Source organism: Alosa pseudoharengus, unplaced genomic scaffold (genome assembly GCF_046254945.1).
Source record: "Alosa pseudoharengus isolate Yale_2024_CS ecotype anadromous, Long Island Sound unplaced genomic scaffold, YU_APseudo_1.1 YU_APseudo_1.1_scf_11, whole genome shotgun sequence".
Classification (NCBI taxonomy): Eukaryota; Metazoa; Chordata; class Actinopteri; order Clupeiformes; family Clupeidae; genus Alosa; species Alosa pseudoharengus.
Genome location: NW_027468576.1, coordinates 32,113,110 through 32,124,483, shown reverse-complemented (window position 1 = coordinate 32,124,483; position 11,374 = coordinate 32,113,110).

Sequence of the window (11,374 nt, the reverse complement as noted above, 5' to 3'; positions counted from 1 at the left end):
CCCTTGACAGTGAAATAAAATGCCGTTTCAACAAAATCTCATCAGCCTTTGGACAACTCTGCAAAAGGGTGTTTCACAGCAAAAAACAGAAAATGCTGTATGCATCTCCACCCTGCTCTATGGGGAAGAAACATGGACCTTCCATATAAGATGCCTGGAAAAACTCCTCAGCCTTTCTTGGGAAGATTGAATCCCCCACACTGAGATTCTCTCCATGTCCAAGACCATCTACATGGAGGCAGCGTTGGAGTAAAGGCATCTTCGGTGGGTTGGTCACAGCATCCTCATGCCTTACTTCCAAAACCCCTCTATGGGCAACTCAGCAACTCCAGAATGGGCTGCTGGAGGACAAAAAAGGCACTACAAGGACTTCACAAAACATCTCCTGTAGCGCTGTAACATCAACCCCAAGGACTTCACAAAACATCTCCTGTAGCGCTGTAACATCAACCCCAAGGACTTCACAAAACATCTCCTGTAGCGCTGTAACATCAACCCCAAGCCAATTAAATATTACCTTTCACTCTCTTTCTGCGGTGAAGCACAGCCATTACTGGCCAAACTGAATCCTGCACCCAGGCCCAGGGTGGGTAATCGGGAGAATCAGGAGTATTCCCGGTGGGCCGCTTCACTTTTGGGCCGGTCGAGGAAAAAAAATATTGACATTTGTCACGTTAGTCTAGTTAGTAGGCTATACACGTTCCGCATTCTGTACATGACACCGTTGCCTCTGCATGGGTTGTAGCCTACCATGTGAGGGAGTTCTCCCCTCCCAAAAAGAGTTGGTTGGGTCCATATAGCCCGTCTTTTCCAAAAAGTTTTCTCAGCCGGGCCGGCCCTACAGTAGCCATAAGCGTCAGGAAGGATGGATGGTAGAAAGAGGCCAGGAGGGACTGAAACGGCCAGGTAGAATATTGCTAAATGTGCATACCGTAAAACTCCAAATAATAGCCCGGGCTTTTATTTTCCCAAATCGCCAAACTGCACCGGCTAGTATTAGAAACAGGCGTCTATATGAGACAGGCCTTTAATTCCCTTTACACAAAACTTTTCCTCTGCAAAGATGGAAAATATTATTGAATTAATAATTTCAAACACACTGAATGTCTACCTATATGACTAGGCTATCTGATGACAATTACGGATCATCATTCATTTAGTGTTGAGATGTTGTTCATTGAGTGAGATACAGTAAGATCCAAATAGCGGGGATAGCCAGAACAGATGAAACACGTTTTAATTAAACGTAATCTACAAAGAGATCGTATCACACTGAAAGCTCATATTTTGTCACTAGCAAATAGCCTATATCGGTCCTTTGTCAAAAACAGTTGCATTATCAGCCCTGACCAAAACCGTTCAGGAATTATTTATGCAAAAGTGGAACGTGCTTAATGTTTCATTCTCCCTCCTTTTCGGCAGGAATGAAACAGCATGAACCATATTTTTGACCAGGGGTGCTGAATAACAAAATAATCATGGATGTCCGACGATTTCTCCCCCAGCATATGATTCGAATTTAGACAGCTAAATACGCCATTTCACTGCCGTGTATGAGTAGGTCTAAGAGTGAGAAGTTTTATAATGCCATGCGGCAGCCACATTACACTGCAACTATGCGCAGCACTTGCCACGCCGACTCATCAATAAAAACTGCGCGCACACACCAGTCCCATAGAAGCGCACTTGACTTTACATCATTAACCTATTTCAGTAGGTTATATAGCCAGAGAATGTCCGTAGACGGGCTCTGATATAGCCTAGTCTAAGGTAAATTCCTTTTCTGACTTCTTTCTCTTTATCGCCATGGCATTTAGAATAACGTTCGCGAACCGTTCTGGTTAAGCATAAAAACAAGCTTACCATCGGCCTATCCGCAAATTAACACAAGGGATGAATTGAACGATGACGAAGTCTGACATATAGGCATAGTTCATATTAAAAAAAAGGTTATACAATTTGGAACTCTAGCTTCTCCCCACCGCAGTCTTTTAATGTCATCTAATCATAACGTGCGCAGTCTGCGCCTTAAGCCCAAATCACACCCAAGATTCGCAACGAGATGAGCAGCAACTTGATGCAACATTCTAAAACCTTGCAACTGTGACCAGACATGTGAATGCTTTGCGACGGCTTGTAACGACGTGCAACATCTAATTCACACTGCTGTAACCTCCTTTCTGTAACGGTTTCGTGTCATTGCGAATCTTTAAACAGACGATCTGACGGTTTTTAGAACATTAAATACAACCCGAAACTAAAAAACCGACCAGGCCTCTACTGGAGACCGGCCTTTAACCCAAACCTGTAGCCACGCCAGGCGTTTAAAAGAGACAGGCGTCTCTTAGGGACTCGGCGATTATTTGAAGTTTTACGGTATCTCCAGATTACAGACAAAAGTGGCAACTGGTAAAGAGAGATAGCCTATAGGCAATGATTTTAGCAATGTAATAGGGCTAATATTGGACGTTGTTGTCAAGCTATTCGTAAACAACATATTAAATTACTTAAAATATAGCCTTTTGTATCCGATTCATAGACTTTGCAGTATGCAAATAACAAAACTGAAGCTTGATCTGTGTAGGCCTTTGCGGTAAAAATTGTAGCCTCTGAACAGCAAGGCCGTAGTCATGATGTCAACATTGGGGGGGACCAAATCTGTGGTGGGGTCTGAGGGACCCCCAAACAGAAGAACAAAAGAAATTACAAACTAGAGTATCTTTTGATAACCTCTATATTACACAGAATGTAGTTCTTTGACTTATTACTTACACCTGAAGATTTTTTTTAAACTAAGGCTTAGACTCATAGGTTTGGAGCCTAATAAGATTTTGTCTTTTAATTTAGATTTTATTATGCTGGCGGCTAATCACACAATTTTAACGTAGTTTGAAAGGGACAGGATTCAGGAATAGGCTACTAAGACAGGCCCCTCTTCTGTCTGACTTACCTCATGTTACCCCTGTATGCATTATAGCAGGGCCGTAGTCACCATAGACATTGAGGGGGACGTGTCCCCCCCAATATTCAAATATGACCAAAATGTCCCCCCCAATATTCGGACATAGAAAAATAAAGAAAGAATAAAGCGCTATACTAGGCCTACAGGAAACCAACACGTATCTGAAATGTAATCAAACGTAAATACTGGCTTCTGACAGAAATTACGTTTTGTGCCAACATGTAGAAACACTAGGCCTACTACAGCCTTTAATTGGTGAATGGAGGTGCAAATTCCTTTCCTTGGTTATTGTCCGCGATTCACATTAACTAGGCTATCACGTATTGTAAACGTCGCCACATTTGATCACGTTTTGCCTGCATGGATGCGCGATTGAGTGCGCATCTAAATAATATGCAAGATGCAACAATCATTTCTAAGAGGCCTATACACGGTAATTTCTGGCATTACTACTAGCATATAAATGCATTAAAGACGTGAATGAAATGGCACAGGCTTGCACAAATTCATCATTTAAAATGAAACGTTTCACTTTCGCTATCATTGCGAGAATAGGCTACAATATGGAAAATGTTCCCTTTCAGTCTGATCGGCTCCAAACATGTATGGGATTTCCTTAGCCTGTGCTACACCTTTCCAAGAAGTTTTGTGAAAATTGTTCCGGTAGCTTTTGCGATATTGTTGACAGCCCTACCTCACCGCAGTAGGGTGCAGTAAATGGAAGCTTTTGATAGCGCACGCCACTAACGAAAAACGGACCAGGACAAACCACTCAGGGGTGTAGGCTACTCTGGAACCATAGGTCACTAATTTGTGCGTTATTTACGTTTGATTACATTTTAGATACGTGTTGGTTTCCTGTAGGCCTAGTATAGCGCTTTATTCTTTCTTTATTTTTCTATGTCCGAATATTGGGGGGGACATTTTGGTCATATTTGAATATTGGGGGGGGCACGTCCCCCTCAATGTCTATGGTGACTACGACCCTGCTGAACAGTAGATCAACCAGTCGACCATTGAAAATGATGAGCCCTAAATTAGTGATGAGGAGGCCATGACTACAGGGACAAGTAGAGAGGATAAATTAAAGTTATTTAATGTAAGAAAGAGCAATTACATGATAAACCTATATGCCTTGCTTGCTCAGAAGGGTGTAGTAAAGGAGTAGCCTAGGCTAAATCACCAAACAATAGCCTACCTATGCAAAAAAGCATGTAGCCTAAACATTAGTTCAATATGCCTCTTTGTGGAAGCGTGGGATAGGCTACATTTCAAAGGCTTTCTTTCTTTCTTTCTTTCTTTCTGTTTTTGTTAACTTGTGGAATAGTGGAATATTTTTTGTTAACTTCTCAGTTGAAGTGAATTATTATATAACCTTTACACATTTGTTGAACCATACTAATAAAAACTACATTCATTTATCCAATTTCCACCACTATGGAAAAATTGGGCCGGTCTTGGGCCTGAAACTCCCGGGCTGAAAAGTGGCCCCACTCCGGCCCTGCCTGCACCCACTAACAAAACCTCTTTTTCATGTTAGCGTTTGCCACATTTTTCCTTCTTATGGAGTCACGCTCTTAGTTCAGTTGCAAATCGCAACAGTTCCAAAGGCTCAATGCAATACTCTGCTGGCATTTACACTCGTTGAATATTTTTTTCTCATAAGACAGTTGCAAACAGCTGAAGTCTCTACAGCAGAGGTGGGCGAGGTTGTGGCAGTTGTGAGCTGGTTGGAGGGCAGCAAACACACCCACATTCTCAGTCACACACAGTCATTTGACTGAACCAATCAGCAGGCATTCTATCAAGTGGGAAGACGCACACCAGTTAACTCCTTTAGTTGGCTTATTGTACAATCCCTTTTCCAAAACGTTGGGTTTGAGTCAAATATAAATAAAAACACAATGTGATAATATGCAAATTACATAAGCCCATACATGGCTGCAAGAAGCGCACTAACCAACGTATCAAATGTTGAAACTGACCAGTTGACCTATTTTCTAGAACATACATGCTCATCTTTTAATGCCACCAATCACCAATTTTTTAATACCACCAATGTCTCAAAAAAGTTGTTACGGGAGCAACAAAGACAACACCAGGAGGAATATTTCCCTATCTGGCATTACGTTTGGGTATAAAAAAGAGCATCACAGAGGTAGAGTTTCTCGGAAGTAAACATGTGGAGGTGTTCATCACTCTAAAATTGTGTTGGAAAATAAACAATAAACAAAATAAAAGCAACAATATATTAGAATAATGCAACAATATAAGAATAATCTTTGATGTGAAATTATGAAGAATGTAGACATTTCATCATCTATGTACATATCATTAAAATATTCAGAGAAATATATATTTAGAGAATCCAAAGAAATCTCTGTATGCAATGGACAGGGCTGAAACACAATATGATGTCAGAGTATGGTCTCGAGGGCTTCAGATGGCACTGCATAAAAAACAGACCTAGTTATGTACTGAAAATCAACATCTCAGGGAAACTAACAACCATTGTTTATAAACGCAGTTTAATGCTCCATCCACAAATGCTGGTTAACACTCACTATGCAAAGAAGAAACTGTAACCATGATCCAGAAATGTAGCCCAATTGCATGCCCGCAAGTAAGCCTCAAATACCGTAGGATGAGGGGAACACATCATTCCAGCTAAGCATTCAATCATGAATAATGAATATTGAATATTATATGATATATTTATTATATTATATATATTATTATATTATATATTTTAATAAAGGTGGAGTAAGCAGAATATAAGCATGGCTGCATGAGACATTTTTTACAGATGAAAATTACATAGAGTAAAAACAGTCTAGTATCCTGTAAGTGACATCATGCTCTGTCTGCCACTCATTGCCCGTAGTAGCTGGTCATATTTTTCATGTGTGGCATTCTGAAGACATCTTTAAATTCGGGAGCTTGGGACACTGGCAGTTGGAATTGTTTGTTTAATCAAATTCCAAAGACAGTCCAAAGTAGCATGGGCTATTCGAAGTATCAGTACACATAATTTTTCACATTGATTTGAATGGCCACTGCATGCATGTTGGCGTGTTGTTGCAAAATTTGTGGAATCATTTTATGCAAGCAAACCGCATTCAGAGGCAGTCTTTATTGTTGAGGTCAGACATGATAATCATCCAAACATCTTGCACTCACTTTTCACCTGTTTGCACTGATTCAGCCTGCCAACGCTCTGCCTCTACCCACTCTGGTGCAGTGCTGTGTGAGAGTGGGAGTGGCAGTGGAACAGCAAAAGTGAATGTGCTTCTTTTACAGATATTTAAAGATATCTTTTGCATTTCTTATCCAAACAACGTCAAACTTGGCACTGCACTCACTCATGCCCGCAGCAAGACACCTGCCAAGTTTGAAACCGGTCGGACTAACAGTTCGACAGCTCTGCGAATAACACACAAACACACACACATAAACAGACGTTCCTGTCAATAATAGATAGATGCCTCCATGGTTGAAGAAAGGGGATAAAGCACTGTAAGAAACTTAAATGAAGACTAACTGAAGCCTGCTCCCATTCCTATATTTCCATATCCATATTTCCACAACGCGTTTCGCTTTTGCTTAGTCAGGTTCAACAGCGAAACGTGTCATTCACGCCAATTAAATTGTGCGGTGATTTTTCACATTTTTTGATGGCTTGATACTCTTGCAGCACATCGCCAGCACCTGGCTATGCACAAGGTCTTTGTTCTTTTAAATATTTTACATGTACGATGTTTATGTTCTACAAATCATAGCCATCTAAATAAACATTCATGAAACTTACAGTAGCCTATATACAAGCTGTTACATCATTAAAATGTATGGCAGTATACACTGCCTATAACTTTACACAAAATTGTCCTTGAAGAGGTCAATGTGTCATGTTGGTTGTTATCAGGGATGTAGTGGTAAAATAAGAGGTGGGTTAACTATGAATTATGTGATCATGGTGTGGTGGACTGCGTCATGTGGTATCAGATTTTTTTAAAAAGGCATTCAGAACATGTTTGATGATGGTGGAAGTTATTGTCCAATGTTTATAACAATACTAATGGCATTAAATGGTTCCTAGCGTGTTGATGAGTGTACATATTGTGAATGTGGATAATACAGTGTAATTGAATGTTAAAAGAAAAATGTTGAATGTTAAAACAATATTTTGAATGTTAAAAGTTGCAATTGGTGGATAAACTCTATTTCTGAAATATCAGAGGTGGATAAACTGCTTTTACTGTGTTTAGCCTCCACTACATCCCTGGTTGTTATAGAAAAATACAGCCAGGCATGATAAACACTGCGGAGGTGACTCACATGTGTATTTGTTCATGATTGTCCATGGGCCCAGCCGGAAAAAAAAACACTTATTGTAACACATATTCTGATAGGTAACCTCTGCAGAGTGGCAGGCAGCATTATGTTAAAGTTATTTATGGGTGGAATGTCTCTGGCAGTGAGTAAAACAAACTTTTGTGCCTTTTTGAACCTGAAGTTAACATTTCTCTGGGTGCAATTCCCATACCTCTCTTGCCACAACAATGCTGGAAAAGTTGTGTATGAAAAGGGTGGTAGTTATTGTGGTTGCGAAACGTTGAAAAACATTAATGGTGGGCAATACATGAATGTAGGCTACAAGCCAATATTCATTTTTTGCTGCTCTATGACCTCATTGGTTGGTCATGATTGACTGCAGAATGTACTTGTCTTGATGAATGGATGGAGTAATAGATTGATATTGATAAATGGTGGTGGTGGTGGGGGGCGGGGGGTGAATAGACTATCAAAGATGTAAGCCTGATGTAGGGTCAAGATGTAGGGTCTGGGAACTCACCATGCAGTGCTCAATCCGAGGGGCGGAATAAACAGTTATCTTTCAAATGTCCTCTGCACGCAATAGGATAGCGCTACAACTCATGAGTCTCATGTGTTTTCCCACCAGCGGAGCGGAGCTACTTGGCTATTTGATCAAACTTTTGCCAACTTTTAACTCGTGTCGCGCTGTTCGCCAGCAGCAGCATCCATCTTCTTTGTTTTCAAGTAGCAGGGAATTCACACGGACTCTGCCATCTGGCTGCAACTCTGCCATCACTATGTTAAGCCCGCCCACGACTCCATACACGATGTGTTTGGCCTGATCGAAGTTTCATTTTTCCAGCTCGCAGGCCAATGGAGAGCTGCTAGACTACCCTGGCTGCAAATTACATTTGCTGCCACTAGGGTGCGTCTAGATTTCTAGGCTAGCCTGTCTCTTTTGCATGCCTGGTGTGGTACAGGTTTGGATATATAGACCCTTTCAACAATAAAAACAAAAACAATGCTTGAACGTTCTATTTGGGCCCCAATCTACTTCCTCTGCATTAAGATAACATATGGAATGTTAAAAAGGAAGCCTTGTGGGGCCAACTATGATGCTGATAATGGAACTCTCTTGAAAGGGTCCATAAAAGCCGGTCTCAAATCGACGCCTGGTCTGTTTAATAGTTTTGGGTTGTATTTAATCAACTTAAACATGCCAGATCATCTGTTTAAGCCAGTTCTATGGTGCAGATTGCATACGCTTAAGTTCTGATCAGATGGCATTAATAAAGACTGTGGCCGTTGAAGCCAGAGTTCCAAATTGTTTAAACTTTTTTTCGATATGGATTAGGCCTATGCTACAGTATATTGCCAAAAGTATTGGGTCACCTGCCTTGACTCGCATATTAACTTGATTGACATCCCATTCCCATCCTTTGCAGCTATTCCACCCTTTGCAGCTATAACAGCTTCAGCTCTTCTGGGAAGGCTTTCCAAGGTTTAGGAGTGTGTTTATGGGAATTTCTGACCATTCTTCCAGAAGCGCATTTGTGAGGTCACACACTGATGTTGGACGAGAAGGCCTGGCTCTCAGTCTCAAATAGATAGATAGATAGATACTTTATTGATCCAGGGGGAAATTCAAGAAGTCTCCGCTCTAATTCATACCAAAGGTGTTCTATCGGGTTGAGGTCAGGACTCTGTGCAGGCCAGTCAAGTTCAACCACACCAAACTCTGTCATCCATGTCTGGGACAGGGACAGGGACACTAGGGTCTGTACATAGATAAGAGAATCTTTCTTTCTGTGTCAACTTATTTTTATGTTAACCATCAAGCAATCATATTGTGCCATGACCCTTTTGCATTTCACTTAACAGTGATAAGACACATAATCACTACAACTATTTTTGGGAAATAGAGATTAGAGATCTAAAGTTTGCCATTAAAGTTTGTAAATGCATAATATACCATTTATTTTCTAAGTAATTTAGCTTTTCAGGTATACATAATTATCATGAAGAATCTGCTCTATTGATTCATGATTACACGTACATTCAAATAACTAAGAGCACCTAAGACCTCATTTCAAAATGTCTCCATTAGGTGTAAGAGCCAAAAAAGTTGCCCCATGGTAAATATTTACAGAAAACAGGGACACTAGGAAGGGGCCATCCCCAAACTGTTCCCACAAAGTTGGCAGCATGGAATTGTGCAAAATCTCTTGGTTGATGCTGAAGCATTCAGAGTTCCTTTCACTGGAACTAAGGGGCCAAGCCAAGCTTGGGGATGGCCCCTTCCTAGTGTCCCTGTTAATGCTATTGTACCAGTATATCCCTCAATTCATTGAAGCCCTTTAAAGGTGTGATGAAAATGTTTCTGCGCGCGCACTACCTACAACTCTGGGGGCTAAGCCCCCCTGTCTTTCAATCCTAGTGACACCACTGGTAGGAAATGCTCTAAACATTTTTTATGTATTTGATTGTGTAGGTTTCAATTACATCTTTACAGGGCCTTTTCTGAGTCTTGTTTCTCTCTCATATTTGTTGTCTGGAATTAGCCCTACCTGGAATTAGCCCTACCTGGAATTAGCCCTATTTGGAATTAGCCCTACCTGGAATTAGCCCTATACCTATATACTGAAGGTATTTACAGTGGGGTATGTTTATATATCATTCATACCTTTATTTATATTTTCATGATTTAAAGAAACGTAACATGCGCACATCCAAAAGTAGGTGCTGGATAAAAAAGTTAAATCATAAAAAATAGGAAGAAATATCCGCACACAAGCTACCCTTCTTTTTGTTTCTTTTTTTAACCAAAAGTGTAAGTTATACAAAAAGAAGAAGAGCGGATGTGTGCGGATATTCCTTCCTATATTTTCATAATTTAACATTTTATCCCTAAAACAAGGCATATTTTCTGATGTATGGAACGATGAAGTGATATTCAATAATACCTTTGTAAAAACGTTTGTATCTAATATGTCAACAAAAATGCCACATTAATTTTGAAATTGACTCCAATGTTCTTATTTCTGATTTGGAAAATGCTAAATTGTGCATATTTCAGTAGATAATGCCAATATTTGCCTATGTGCTTATTTAAAAACATTTAAGAACAATTGTAATACAAAAAATCTTCTTTCTAATATGAGTAAACAAGTGGGTAAGTTTTATGGTGATATCTACTGTATTTGTTATACATTTAACCTTATTCACCTCTAGTGTCTCACCTTTAAAAAATAGGTTTTCTGTAAGAAAATGAAACAGCTGCTCTTTTGGAAAGATGTATTATGTATTATGTTACTACTTAGTCTAACAAATGAAATGATACCATTGAAGTTTTGCCACCTGACTTACTGACATCTGGTCTGGCCCATGGACTATGAAAGGCAAGTAAGGGGACATGAAGGACATGAAACATTAAATGTTGGCAATGTCATTAAGGGTTTATCTCCAAACTAGCGGTTAAGCACCTTTTCATCTGGGGAAAAATACGATAATGTTATTTAAAAAACATGTTATCTCCATTATGTTATCTCCAAATTATGATTAGCTTATTTTATTTATATAATTATGAATTGTATGTGTGGGTCTGTACATAGATAAGAGAATCTTTCTTTCTGTGTCAACTAATTTTTATGTTAACCATCAAGCAATCATATTGTGCCATGACCCTTTTGCATTTCACTGTTAACAGTGATAAGACACATAATCACTACAACTATTTTTGGGAAATAGAGATTAGAGATCTAATTAATTTAGCTTTTCAGGTATACATAATTATCATGAAGAATCTGCTCTATTGATTCATGATTACACGTACATTCAAATAACTAAGAGCACCTAAGACCTCATTTCAAAATGTCTCCAAGAGCCAAAAAAGTTGCCCCATGGTAAATATTTACAGAAAAGATATTGAATAATTCTGCGAAAAAGTTATGTGCATGCTCACTGTTTCAATGAGTGATTAACAATCTATCAGCTTCTTATCACATTGCTTATCATACTGTTTTTTACACTTTCTCCCAGAGTATAAATGGCAGGGTTGGAGTATGCTTTATTACTGCGTTCAACCTCACCTGAGTAAGC